The 13,018-nt window shown below is 42.8% G+C and overlaps 1 protein-coding gene and 1 long non-coding RNA gene across 3 annotated transcripts in view; one reads left to right on the forward strand and one right to left on the reverse strand.

The window, feature by feature from the left end:
• Positions 1 to 5,989, reverse strand: part of LOC144824132 (uncharacterized) — a 64,281-nt gene extending 58,292 nt beyond the window's left edge. The window contains exon 1 of one of the 2 annotated variants that reach the window (XR_013608908.1): positions 5,803 to 5,989. This is a non-coding gene — a long non-coding RNA (uncharacterized LOC144824132). Of the gene's footprint in view, positions 1 to 5,790 lie in introns of both variants that reach the window. The other variant, XR_013608907.1, reaches the window with a different exon arrangement.
• The window catches only part of TTLL13 (tubulin tyrosine ligase like 13), a 609,087-nt gene that overhangs the window by 304,412 nt on the left and 291,657 nt on the right, over positions 1 to 13,018 (forward strand).

Consider the following 13,018-nt stretch of genomic DNA (forward strand, 5'->3'; position numbering starts at 1 on the left):
AGAGGAAGAGCGGCTCCACCGTCTGGACCCAAAAGGTGCGCTCTCATTTTATTTGGATCGCACACGCCAGTTCCGGGTGGATGACCAACTCTTTGTTGGTTAAGTGGGCGCTAAGAAGGGGAAAGCGGTACATAAGAGGACCATCTCCCGGTGGATCATCTTGTGTATCCAGGCATGCTACTCCCCTGCTAGGAAGGAGCCCCCGGCTGGATTACGGGCTCATTCTACCAGAGCAACGGCGGCTACCACTGCCCTGGGCAGGGGTGTGCCCTTACATGACATCTGTCAGGCAGCTACGTGGGCATCGCTGCACACGTTTGCAAGACACTACTGCCTGGACAGCCAAGTCCGGAGGGATGGCTTCTTTGGCCGTTCCGTCCTCCAGGACTTTCTGGTGTGATTATTGGTTCCCAGACCCACCACCGGGGTTGGTATTGCTGGGGTATCTATTCTAAGGTAAGGAATCTAATACTAACGTGTCTCTTTCAGATGCACAAGTTACTACTTGTGTAACGATATATCTGTAAGAGACATTAGTTAGTATTAGATTCCTTACCGACCCACCCATCCTCCCCGTTCTGCGAACCAATATCTAGGGTTAGGGTTGTCCCCTTCAGGGCCCTAGTTTCAATGGCACCAGTGTTGGTTTTTAACATGGCTCTGCGTTTCTGGCGCGGAACAGCTGTGTCTAAGAACTGACATCAGCACGCGGAGGCGGCGTCTAAGTACTCCGACGACGTCATCACGGCGCCCACGACGCCGACGACGGACGGGGAGCCGCAGACGACGCCTACCGACGCGCAAGGGTACTGCTACGCAAAAATTTCCGGATCCAGTCTGACGCCTGGGGATATTCTAAGGTAAGGAATCTAATACTAACTGATGTCTCTTACAGATATATCGTTACACAAGTAGTAACTTGTGCTTCAGGCTGAGAGTCCCTGATAATTTTGTGCATATCAGTAAACGGTGTTAACATGCCTACTGGCAAACAACATTAGCACAATCACTATATGAATACTCTACAAACATCAGCCAATGAGGTACTTCACACCTTAGAGTTCCCCTTAGTTGAGAAGTGTACACATGTTGTGCAAGTGAAAGTCTCTTGCGGAGCTCTGCTTTTCAACAACATAAAGTATACTTACCTCTGGAGGTCATCCAGCATACCGTATTTCACCCTTTTCTACTGAGGAGTGTTTTTCAGGGGTTTTAAGCCAAGAAACTGTGTTTATACTCCATGGTTGAATCTTCCTAAGAGAACAAAATCTCTTTACAGGCATGTGTTGCCAGTGGCCTTAGAAAAATCTATGCTGGTTGTTCTCACAACTATTACCTTTATTGCTTGTACCTTTAACAGAATCCTAATGGCCACATTTGCCACACATTTTCCTCCAAGACCCGTAGGGATAGGGAACGTGGCTAATATGTGCCCTTAGGGAGACTAGATGCCCTCGCCCACCTTCGAGAAAGAATCGGTGTGGAGCACCTCACTGCACCCTCCAAAAAGACAGGCAAAAGTAAATATGAATTGGTGATTTTAAAAATTTAATTGCCAGGGATTAAATAGCTGGATTCCTCTTCCAAGAAACCACTTCACAAATCATTTAAAAAGCATGGCACGCCCCTGCTGCGGCACATAGTTCTGTCACTTGCTGATGTGTTTTTGACCCTTTTATATGCTAGGTAAATTACTTTTAATTCGATATAATCATATATTTCGAGGTGCGTGAATGCTACCATGTATGTCTCTTGACTGCCCTGATGCGACTTCCAATGAATTTCACCATGCCTTTAATTGTACTATTCGTGGAGCTGCAGCTAATCGTTGGTGTTACACTTTTTTATGTTCTGAAATAATAAATAAAAATAATAAAAAAGAATGGCAAGCCCTCTATTCCTGTTGCTTGGACCCATGGGAAATCTCAGTCAACCAGCTCCTCGTCATCTGCCAGGACTATGTCTGCTAAATCTTGAAAGGCATTGCCTCTAGGGAGTCTTTCTCTCTACAGGCACACCATCTCAAATGATATTCCGCTTCTTCCACCTCAGGTACAAAGTTGTCTTTACCGATTTTTGTATCATCAGCCGCTTGATCATCTTGTCATTGATGTTACCATTGATGATTACTTTATCACAGATACTACTTTTTATGAACTTCTTCTTAGTAACTTCACCAATGGTATCATAAAAAAAACTGCTGTAGTTCACATGCAAATATACATCTACAAAGTTGGTTTTGCCACAAGAGTGACAATGTCCATCCTTCTGGCACGTAACTTGCCCAGTAAAGTCAAACTCCTTCAAACTCCTACCACTCTGTTTAACAGAAGAAGAGGGTTTATAACAAAGCACTAGAAACCCTTGAAAGTGAGATATCGATCTTAGAGAACAAACACCAGACAGATCGGGACGTTACAACGCTAAATAAATATGCTAACAAGAAGTATGAATATAACAAAATCATAAGTAAAAGAGCCGGGTCTGGCTAGATAGGAGAAGCTGATTTAAATTGTGTGAATCAAACAAAGCAGGCAAGAGTTTGGCCGCGTACCTGAAATTTAAAGTACAGAAGAACACAATTAATTCCATCAAAGACAATACCGGGGCGGTTCACTCGGAGCCAGACAAGATTGCTGAGGTATTCAAAGATTTTTATGAGATTTTGTATGCCAAAAATAAATCGGTAGAAGAGGCTAGAATTAAAGATTATCTAAATGAATGAGACCTTCCAACACTTTCCCCTCAGGAACAATTGATCCTTAATGCGCCAATCGAGACCATTGAAATAGAGAAAGTAATTAAATCACTAAAGTGTGGGAAGGCCCCTGGCCCTGATGGATTTTCAGCTGGATTCTATAAATCCTTCCCTTCTCTTCTGGTACAACCTCTACATCATCTGTTCCAAGAAATCAATGACACCGGGGAACTAAAAGGCACACTCTCTGAAGCTATCATCGTGGTCCTCCCCAAAGATGGGAAAGACCTGACTCTTCCCAAAAAATTATAGACCCATTTCCCTCATTAATCTTGACTGTAAAATCCTCGCAATTATCCTGTCCACTCGCCTTCAGCAAGTCCTCCCCAAACTAATTCACCCCTCACAAGCAGGATTTTTAAAAAACAGGTTGTCCAGTGACAACACCAGTGTATTAGCACATGTAGGCGAAACTCCTTAACACACCCAAAGCGGCAATAACACTGGATGCCGAAAAGGCATTTGACAAAGTGGACTGGACTTTCCTGGAGGCTGTGCTAAATAAATTCAATCTGGGGAAAACCTTCACGAAACTAGTAATGTCCCTATATTTCTGCCCCTCGGCAAGGGTAAGAGCTGGGGGTTTGTTCTCTTCCTCTTTCCAACTCCAACAAGGTACAAGACAGGGGTGCCCCCTCTCCCCCTCACTGTTTTTATTGGCAATCGAACCGTTCCTCCATCATATAAGAAATAACGACTCCATTGCTGGTATTCCCTTCAAGGGATGCACTATAAAACTTACCGCTTACGCCGATGATGTGTTGGTTGTATCGGAGAAGGCAGGGAAGGCCATACCTGCTCTTATGTCAACTATCGATGAGTTCTCGAGGGTCTCAGGATATAAATTGAATAAGGATAAAACGGAGGTCAAATTATTAAACAATATGGGCGGCAAAGACATCATTGGTGACTCTGGACTAACTTGGCAGCCACACTGCTTCAAATACCTAGGGCTAGACTTTGATAAGGACTTAATCTCCATGTTAAAAATAAACGAAAATCTAATTCTAAAAAAGATCTCCACATTGCAGGACGGATGGTCACCCAAGTATCTTTCCCTGTGGGGCAGGGCGGAAACCCTCAAAATGATGGTGACACCGTTGATAAACTACTTGGCGAGTATGTTACCTTTGTTACCTATGATATTCACTGATGACTTCTTGAACAAAGTTGATAAACTGTTTGGTACTTTCCTCTGGCATGGGGAAGAAAGCCAGGATATCAATGAAAAAGCTACAACTAGCTAAAGGAAAAGGCGACCTGGGTCTCCCCAACTTTAGAAATTACCAGACAGGAATGGCTTTCTGCGACTCCAACCTATACCCCATTATGGATAGACATTGAGAAATCTCTCATCGATAACTCCCCATTACTGGCCCTGCCCACCATGGACCTCTCCCACTTAATCCACTCTAAATACATTATGATGAACACCAGGCGCGCTCTCCTGAGACTTGACCAGGCCCACAAATCCAGCTTGAAAATTAGAAAATCCACAATGATGGCCCTTTGGCGGAACCCTTCCTTTAAACTGGATGGCAAAACCCTCTACTGGGAGTCTTGGTCCGTGAAGGGCATTAACCTGGTGAGCGACCTCTTTGAAGAGGGACAACCCCTATCGTTCGCCTCACTCCAAGCTTTACATAACTTAACACCCCTAGACTTCTATGACTTCCTGAAGCTGAAAGTTATTATCTCGACACGCCACCTCGCACCTCAAACACCCTGGCTTCTGACCCAAATACTACGTCTCCTGGGAGCAGGTCACTTCAACTCTAGAGTGTACAAGCTGCTCCTCCCTCTGCCTAGGAAGTCACATAGACGAAATGAAGCCAAATGGGAAGCAGAACCAAACTCTACGGGCATTACGCTCGACTGGGACATAATTCACAGCACTGCCCTCTCTTCTAAAGTATCCCCAATCCTCTCCCAGACCAAATACATGTTGCTAAATAGGACATTTTGGACACCGGAAAGACTTTTTAAAACCCACTTGAGAGATAGTCCCACTTGCTGGAATTGCCACTCAGAAGTAGGCGACCTAGCCCATATGCTTTTTAACTGCTCCTCTCTACAAACATACTGGGGGAAAATCTTTGACTGCATTGACCATGTATTCAGGTTAAAACCTAAGAGGGAATGTATATATGTCATAATGGGAGCTCTTGACCCGGACCTACCGAATGCACAAGATCGCCAACTACTGGACTTAATGCTCACATTGGCATGTAAGGTAGTCCTGTGAAAATGGAAAAATGCATCAGAGGTATGTTTTAAAATCTGGCAGGACTAGTTATCCTTTCTGAGGGGAGCCAACAATCCGGCGCTGCATTACTCCCCTTGGCGCACCTCCAACAAAAAACTGTGGAATTCTCTCGATGCGTCTTCATTTAATTTTGATCCCCCGTGACTTATTACTGTATTCTTGCAATGCCTTCTAGATTGGGGCATCTCATGTATCACGCCTTGATCCACTGTAAGTGTGGATAGCCTGAATGTAGACCCACTCTATACGTGTCTCGACTTAAGCCTACGGATCTCTCGTACCTGACCTAACAGATGACAGCTTATATTTATATTTATATTTGTATGTACTATATATTTATTTATTTGTTGCTATGTGGTTTACTTATACTTTCTTGTTTACTTGCATGTAACTCTGACTCCGACAACATCAGATAACTGTATTTTAGATTTATTTCGGTTTTTGTTTGACAGCACACATGATTCAATTTCTGTAATTGTCGATTCATTGTCTTTTCATTTATTTTCCTTCAATAAAAATGATTTGAAATAAAAAAAAACTGAGGAAGAGGGTTAAGGTGCTATTGATAGTACCCAGGCTTATGATGATAGTTCTGTATATCTCACGATGGAGTACATTTCGGAGAAACAAGACAAGTAATGATCTGCAGTACTATCAAGATGATGAGGAAATAGAGGCAGGTGAGAGCCACCATCCTTACTTCAAAGATGCTCGCTGGCAATATCACAAGGATTATTACTTTTACTCTGAAAAACGTATTTCCTACCAGGAGTCTCACATGATTCAGGTCACAGTAGACTTCATAGCATCTTTGTAGGATATGTTAATGATGTCTATATCCGATTTCCAAATTTGCATCGATCCCCACCATGGTGATGTCACAGCAACCTTTTTCACACCTACTATGAGCTACCTCGACCCCACCTCTTGCAGCAGTGTTGATCTGTGCAGCACACTGAGCTAGAAACAACCTAGGGAAAGAAAGGGGAGAGTAGTGAAGATGAAGGGAGAAACATGATGATGCACACAGTTACCAGCCCCAGGAGTATGTGATCCCCTTTCAGGACAAAATTCTGTTTCCCCATCAGATTCACTGCTGAAAATCATAACCTGATTCAATTTTCTAAGAGCGGGCCTCCAAAATGTTCAATCTACCCATGGCATGTTAATGACTGTTTCTTGAATGGTTTTAGCCCTGTGAACCAATGAAAGAAATTGTTACTCTTGAGATCATATCAAAGGAAGTAAACTATTTCTCAGAGACCTGGCTACAGTTTCTGCAGTAGTGCAAAGAAATACCGGATCCCTGACAGCACCCTGATTTGACCTACTGGACTTTCTAAAACTGATTTTGTAAGTGTATCTGCTGCCCTGCACCATTCTAGAAAAGTAGCTTTTGTATGCAGTTCCCCACCACATCATGAACAACAAAATACTGATAATTTCAGATATAGGGTTAGCTTCAATGGAGCAACATCCATCAAAGCTGCAAGTACAATGCCTACTAGGCTTTTATGTGGCCCAACATTTCTCACTCCCTCTACTTTATTCTAGAGGACAAAAAGAACAAGGCTAAACCATTCTCAATTATGAAGAGCACGCTTCATCTGTAGTCCTAAATGCCACCATGGATGTATCCATGACAGAGTTTAGGCTACTCGAAGCTGCTCTGGGATGCATGTCAGTACCCTTTTCCACGGTCTAGAACAGTGTGCTAGGCATATCATAAATGGAGAGGCTCTTTGGCAAACTTGCATGTAGCACTCTCAAGTAATAAGACAGATAAAAACGGCCATGTCCTTCTGTGCTCTGTACTATTGCTTGTCACTTGTTTGTCACAGTTTGACAGCCTGGGACTTACTCTGTTCAGGACAAATTGCCTTTTCTCCCTTCAGTTTCTGCAGTTTCTGTAAGTCATCCTCAATGCATCATTGGTAAAACCCTTGACATCCAAGGAACTTGAATCTTAGATTCAGTCTATGATCAACGATTCCCATAAACGTTCACCTGCACAGTCCACAAGTACTAGTTTCAGGAGTGTCCTCCAGCATTACTCTGATTAATCTTTATCACCTGCACATGTGTCTGGCCCAGGATGCATTGGACACACAGTGGCTTCAAGTCTCTGACTCATAGGACAATACTGTTCGAATAATGCTGCAGCAGCTAAAATAAGCACTTCAGTAGTCAGAACAGCAGTGCAGCATAAGATTTTCATCCAAGGAGCTGATGCTACATTTTGTGATGATAATGACTGAGATATCGACAGAAGCATGAGGGGCACATCAGCAAAAACTGTCATCACAAGACCAGTTGTTAACAGAGTAGCAGGCTGTGCACATAAACATAATGAAAGTAAGACTTCTGAAGCTCCAGGTGATTCTTCATCGAAACCGGAGTTATTCAGTACTGATCAAGACAGACACCACCTTATCCATATTCACATACACAGGCAAGGGGAAACAAGATTGCCCATATTTTGAGAGGAAGCTCAAATTCTGTGGTGCACTTGACCAATGTGCGCACCATCAACCAGTTAGCGGAACCACTGGGCACAAATAATGAATGAACAGATGCAATGAGCAGATTACATAAAGACTGCTACAAGTCTGCACTATTTCCATGCCTGCTGTGTAGTCTTTCAGCACTGGAGAAAATAGTAACTGGACCTGTTTGCAAGCAGAGATAACAGGAAAGCCAATTCTTTGCATTTGTCTAGGTCTGTCCTACCCTGGTAATACTGAGCAAAATCAAAGAAGGAAGTGTACATCCTGGTATACTGACTTTTGCTCCCGTCTTGCAGACCACAGAACATCTTTGCCGTCCACTAGGATCTCCTGTCCAGGCATGAAGGACAAGTTCTGCATCATGACCAAGAGTCTCTCAGCTTGATGAATTCAATCCTTGAAAATATGTAGTTTGCTCATCTCGTCATCACAGAGGATTATAGGTTAGTGTTGGTACAGATTGTAGCTCCTTTGACCAACCAAGTGTCAAATGCATAAGGTTTTGTGTGTGTTGCTCTGAGGAAGGCCTCACCCAGCGTGTACACAGCCATACCAACTTCTACTTAATCACTGGCATTTAGCCAAGGCTATATTGTACTAAAGCTCAGGGAACATTCATCTTGTTGCAATCTCAAGATTTGGTCTACATCAGAAACTACAAAAAGTAATAAAGTGGTTCTTTTGGGGGTCATTAGAATTGAGATTTGGTCATTTGAGAACGTACAAATTATGCCAGTTACACTTGTAGGTGTTCGCAAGTTCTGATCAGCAGCCAATGCTCTAAACTTTATTGGACACATCAAAAACATATAAGTCCTATTCCCTATTTATTCATTCATCATGATATACTATGAGATTTTATAAAATGGACAATAGGGTTCTCTTTAAACTTTCTTTGTGACTACTGCTTCGTTAGTAGAGAAAATCCTACACTCGTTGGATATCCAACATTGTCTTAAATTGTACTTTGCTATACTCAAAAGCTTTGGTCTTTCATGCCAACTTTTTGTTTCTTTTAGGCGGCCAAGCAAACTAGAGGATTATTAGATGGATTTCAGGAGCCCTAACATGTTGCAGTCCCAAAGCCAGCCTTCTTCTAATTGCGATAATTGTAGCTCACTCTAAATAAAGTGTGTCGACCTCAACCCTTTTATATGCAGGAGTGCATTCTCGACATCTGCATAGCCATCATATAGAAGAGTTGTCATGCCTTTACAAGCACTAATGCCTAAGGGAGAATATGGCCACAGTTTGTATTTGAACAAGCGTTTCTTTGTAATCTGTTCTATTAAGGTGAGCCTTTTCCCCCACACGTCATGTGTGATAAGGGTTGTTTCCTATTATTATTCACACAACTGAATCTATGAGTGGTCCAGTGCTGAATAAGAAATAATTTACTTGCCTGAAACTACAGTTTTCCAGCATTTTTATCTGTCATAGATTAACATGCCACCCTCCCTCCCCACCCTGCACCGAAACCCCCTCCATTTTGAAGCTCATCTCTATAGTCCAATCTGAACTGTGGTGGGTGCTAGGGGAAATGGAGGCTCGTCACATTGACTCTTTTGAGTAAAGTTTGGGTGTAGTGAATGTTGTCACTATTGATGCTAATACTGTTTACCTCTATGTATGAAATTCATGAGGACTTCCAGGAAGACCGTGGGCATTGATTCAAGCATGTGGATAAATGAAAGATTTCAGTTCTGCATTTGTGTTGTAACTTATTTTGTATGCATTAATTGTAGTGTCCTTTAGGTTCAGCATTCTGTGACCTCTAACATTAGGGTGACTGCTGGAGTGGGTGAATGGCAGTTGACGTTCAAAGCTTCTGTTTGCCAGCAGCACAGTATGCAGTCTGTCTTGATGTGCTGCACATATACTAACTATACACTAAAACTAACTAAAGTTCAAAATGAGGAATCTAGTTTAAGGAAGGCAGTGTCCAATTGTTTAAACTTTTAAAGGATATTGCTGCTCTGCTGACATTTAAATTAGACATACCATGTGCCTACTGAACCATTCTTGGGCAAGAATAGTTTTATTTAAACGCTGGACCTTCATCATTTGACTCTTATACGGATTAATAAAAACAGGGTTAAAGTAGAGGGCGGAATGGTCTGCCCTTTACATTTGGAACAAAAGAGGCTTTCTCAACTCCAGGGAAAAATTGTAATTGTCATACAAAGACTGTGAAACAGATTCAAAAGCCATGTTCAAAAGGATATTACCATCCTTAGTGCCAATGCACCAGGCAGGAAAACGTTCAAAATGCTAGAGGAGATTAGCACAAGCTCCATGGCTGCAGGAAGCTCATCCAAACAGTGATTCACTGTTGCTACCCCACTACTATACTAAAGGAGTGCCGATATTCATATCTAGTTGAAAGACTGTAGGTGAAAGATTTGTGTGCAAAGAAGACCACCAGAGCACTGCATACCACTGTTAATCTTTTTACTTTATGGGCTTTTCCCTAAATTGGGCTACATCCTGCAAAGCTCTTGGCAAATTGATCTTTTATTTAGGGAGAGAGTGGCAACAACTCACACCTCTTCATCGTGGGGCAAGTGCATTATCGAAGGCAACATTCATTCTTCTTCCCTTTCTTCTTATTTAGAACTTCCGAGACATGTTCCTAAGCTGTTGGCTTTTGTATGCATGGATTCTTCTAAGCCAGACCTATAGGTTATGTTGACAGTTGGAAAGTTCCATCAAGTTACAGCACCAAAGGAGAGTGCTCACACTGCACAACTTAGAGTTACTAATGAGTTCCTCGACCTTTCATCTGGGTTATTCTCTCATTCCCTCCGTAGGCTGTCTGGAACAACCCCTTTACACTAAGAAACAGCACGGAGAACAGTGCCGTAGATCATGCCATGTCCTGCAGAAAACGCTTGACACCAAAGATTGAAGAATTTACATCTTTTTAGAATTCTTACCCATCGTTTGCATGTTTCCCCACTTTCCCCTTCAGAAATACATTGCTACTTAAGTTCTGTAGTTCCAGCAACAGCGGGTTTTTAAACACAAATCCCATGACACAGTTCTGTGTAATAGGCGCCTCCCAGTGTCAAGCTTGTTTGATGTGTGCACCACTTCCTTCTGGGTCGCCAGGTGGTTCTTTCTGATGCCCACGGCCTCTCTGCCCCCGCACCGAGGCTCTTGAGGGACCTCCATGGCAGAGATTTCAGCTCCACTTCGCGCTCACCCTCCTCAAATTTGCATTGTGAGCGAGTCTTCTCTGCTCAGAAAATCAAACATTGCCTGATCAAAGGTGACACAAAAGCCCTACAGACCCGCAAAAAAAGGGGCGTGACAGCTCCGGCATCTTCCACCACACTGCCAACATCTTTTCCCTGTAGGATCCACTCCAGGATCTTTCGCCAGTTTTTATATCACAAACCTGGCCCACGGGCATTTCAGCGCTTTACAACTGAAGCAGACTATGTTACGCACCTTTATTTTTTGTTTTTAAGCACAGAAATATTTTACTATTGCCCAGAATCACAGGATGTTGAGCTGCAGCTGCAATTTGAGCCTGGGGGTCATTGTCGACAGTGCTAGCCACAACGCCACTCCTCCTGCCAGAGTTTAAAGAGGCCATTCACACTGTTAATCCATACTTGACATGAAGAGAAAACAAGCATTAGCATAGCCAATAGGTCTCACCTTTGGGACCTTATAAGTGTTTAGCCATGCAACACTTGATGTTGTTGCACCAAGGATATTGTCCTGGATAACTAAACACTTATAAGGTCCCAAAGGCGCGACCTATTGGCTATGCCAATGCTTGTTGTAAGGTAGCACACAGAGTTAATATGCCTGCTGCAAAGAACATGTATCATGCACATCACAAAGAGTATGTAATGTAAATAAGTCAGTAGGTTACTGCTTTGTCAGAGAGATCCTATTGTTACTTGCAGCTTGTTAGTTAAAATCCTAATGTATTACAGGGAGCTATTAACTGTCATCAAAGAGCTGAATGAAAACTGCATGGTGTAGGTTAGAGCGTTATGATTTTCCCCTAGCCTTTCATTATCCTAATGTTGCAAAATGGGTTAATTTGGGCAGAAATCAATTCTCATTATTAAAGAGAACCCCCAACCACGGTGTTAAGTTTTATATTCTAAGTTTGTGCTTCTCCAAACCAAGCACTCTTAAATTATACTGCCTACAAGTATGGATGACATGACTAATTTTGTGGTCCTCTGTCTTATGTAGCTTTTCCCATACACTGATTTACACACATATAATTGATTCAGTGGTGTAGCAATGGGGGGGAGGAAGGGGCGGCCCACCCGAGCCGGCACAAGTTCGGGCGGCTGCGGCCTCCCCTCACTCTTACCTGTCGTCTTGGTGCGGAAATCCCTCTCACTCTTCAATCGGCTGCCGCGGGGTGGCAAATGCAGTGACCGCCACAGACAGACAAAGGGCTAGATTGATTGTCTCTGTGCAATATTGGTGATGTAAAAGGGTCTGACCCACTAAACTGGTATGAGTGGTGCTATAAAACTAATTTAATGCATCTGTGAGAGAGTAGTTATGGAGACTTGAGGGGCACTGTAGAAGAGTGGTAGTGAGGGAATCCGTGATGAAGGTGGTCATTGGGGGGCTCCAACAAACATTCTCACACAGGGTGCCACCAGCACTAAAGCCGGCCCTGCGCGGCGGTCCACCAACCCTGAAATCTCACATGCCCCTATTATGATCCTCCTCCCCCAATCCTTCTGGATAAGCAGATGAAGATATAGGATATTTCACATTGTTGTAACAATTTCCATTGTTCATGTGAGTCACATCTTATATCAGTTTTCAAGAGAATAGCTTGAGGGCCGTCAGTTTAGGAGGGCAGATGACCTGGTCATCTATTCTGTCCAGCTAAGTCACTAGTGATTGCCTAATGTACAAACATTTTTCTCTACTACGAGTGCCGTTGTGTCCCAAGGTCTTAATTGCCACATTTGCGTTGTTGGTGCCTATAATTTCTTCCTTTTCATGGCAATGACCAATTTAGGAATAATTGGTATATTAGCTTACATCTTTTTGTGTTTATTTTATTCCATGACAACGGTCACAGTTCTATTATGGTCAGAGGACAGTCTTTCAATGTGAACATCCCATGATTTGGTGTCCATAATTGTCTTTATTAAATGTTGAAGATGGAACAGTCACCTTACATGAAGGTCCAAGCCTTATTGTCCGCAACCCTGTAGCAATCCTCAGGGTGCTTGGGTACCTCAACCTCATTTGCTCCAGAGTATGTTATTACTTTGTCATTAGTTTACAAGTCATTTCTTGGTGATACACTGCTAAACTGTTTATTGTCATGTCTTCCCAGGATTGCATCTATTACTCTTTCTGAATAGTACTTCCTAATTTCTTTTCCCACTTCTTCATGTATTTCTAAGAACATTGGAAGACAGAATTTTCATTATCTCACATTGATAATATCAACTTTCACAAACCGCTAATTGAGGCCACCTTTTTTTC

Source organism: Lissotriton helveticus, chromosome 3_1 (assembly GCF_964261635.1).
Source record: "Lissotriton helveticus chromosome 3_1, aLisHel1.1, whole genome shotgun sequence".
NCBI lineage: Eukaryota > Metazoa > Chordata > Amphibia > Caudata > Salamandridae > Lissotriton > Lissotriton helveticus.